We start from the raw sequence: 2,256 nt of genomic DNA, 5'->3' as shown, positions 1-2,256 counted from the left end.
GATAGACATGTTTCTTTAGTAAGAACAATAAAAATAGTATCGTCTGGACTGAAGCAGGCTAGACAAGTTGAGCTATCGCCGGTAAATATTAAAAAAAATTAAAAACACTTTCAGCATCAGCATATCTCTCGCTTGTGAAAGCTTGGTAAGACAATGTAGAAATGAGTTGGAACATGCTATTCAAATTTTATTGCAGGGTATATATGGATTGAAAGTCTTTCCGAAATTTCATTTGAGTCTAAATACAGACCTCGTAATATTGTGAGTAGGCTAGATCTGTAAAATAAAAATGGTACCCCTCCCCCCCCCCCACCACCAAAAAGAGAGAAAATATTATAGATAAATAAAAATAGTACTCGCCTATTCTAGAGAGTAAAACCATTTCTATGTATAAAATTTCTCAACTTCACCGCAATATTTCATTTTTTAGACAAATCAGATTAAAAAGTGAAAATGTCATTCATTCCTGACTAGCCTGTATAGACCTAGCTGTGAAATTAAATCCAGAGTCTTGAGTATTTACTTGGATCGCTACTTAATAATAAAGGTCTAAAGTTGAAATCTAATGCCTTTCACTTCAGTTTCATTCTTACCTTGACAATGAATTCAGCTTCATTCTGATTTCCTGATTTGAACCAGACTGCTTCTTTGTCCAGCAATAGTATGATGCTATTGAACAATTGGTCCTTTGCATTTAGTCCCTGTGCCTGTGGCATGCCAGAACTACAATTCTTTTTCAGTCCCGAAAGATCAAATCTTCCTCGCCTTGCGCCTGCAGCCATGAGGATTTCAAAGGCATTCTTGGGCAGCTCAGCCTCAGACGTAGATGCCGAATCATCGCTGAGCCTGTGGCTGAAGTAACCCACGACGAAGCGATAACCGAAGTCATCTAAGATAGACACCTTTTCCGTCGCCAAAACGTCCGAAAAGGACCCTCCATCACTGCTAGATGCTTGCACGGAGGAAAGTATTGGAGCAGTGTCACAATTTACGTCTGCAATTCCCTGAATGATATCTCCAAGCCTCGCATCTTTGTCGCATTTTCGTAAGACGCTCAACACACACACACACACACACACACACACACACACACACACACACACACACACACACGACAAGTTTCCTCAGAAGTAACTTTTCCAGGATGTTCTTGATAAACATAAATTATCCAAACAGGTTTCCACGATGATTTATATCTTCCTACGAGTTATCCCCAACTACCAAGTACAATGTGATGACAACACCACACACAAATGTACACACACGGGACTACAACTTCGCCGACACATAAAGTACTCCCCCCCCCCCCCCCGAGTATACTGTGCAAAGACTCTAGTTTACATATGTGTGAATATTGAACAATCTCTGATCATCTCAATGGATGGAGGATCGTTTTGAATCCCACTCCTGTGGCCATTTTAATCACATGACGAATCACCTCTCTTCATGTCGCTTCCTCCACTCACACACACTCCGCCCCACGATCGACGTTCTTGTGAGAAAGTTATTTCCGTGAAACGTTTTATATTTGAATCACACTCGCCGTGTCACTCTCGTCTTCACTCGGATTTTCAATCAAATCCAAAATAAGAGAAATCTAACATGGAATACACCACCCGTTCACTTCTCCATCAACCCAAAAACGTTATCTCTTACAATCACCGCTTACCTGCTGTGGAGGTCGGGATGGTTCTCCGGAGACGAACATCATGACCGCTGCGATCAGAGACCACATCTCTCATGCACGTCTATCCACGGAATGGCGTTTCACAATCAATCTCTGTGTTGAATGATCCCGAATATGGAATTCTCATTGTCTGCAACAACAACCACTGTGACGTCATAATTGACTGTAGCCACGCCCCCTCCTCGCGCGTCATTTGTTTTGACCGTTACACCTTTTGTATAATTTATTTTATTTTTCTCTGATTAATCTCGGTAAATACCATGCGGCCCAAGTTGATGAACATCACGAGTGCTTTATCCGCCCTGTTTCTGACCTGTAATCAGAGTTCAGGTTCTCGTTTTTATATTTAATTCAACAAGAATGCGATCGCACTATTTTATTATCGCGCCGTTGAGAATTATAGTACAGTTTACCGCCGCGCGTTAATTCCGGGTTAGACGCACTATTTTATTATCGCGCCGTTGAGAATTATAGTACAGTTTACCGCCGCGCGTTAATTCCGGGGTAGACGCACTATTTCCGGGTATGGAGGAATGACGTCATTAACTGTAAAAATAGTCAAAATCATC

This window comes from Eptatretus burgeri, chromosome 18, assembly GCF_056783735.1.
Source record: "Eptatretus burgeri isolate ZD-2024b chromosome 18, Ebu_testis_v1, whole genome shotgun sequence".
Lineage (NCBI taxonomy): Eukaryota > Metazoa > Chordata > Myxini > Myxiniformes > Myxinidae > Eptatretus > Eptatretus burgeri.
Note: the sequence above shows the minus strand (reverse complement) of the source record.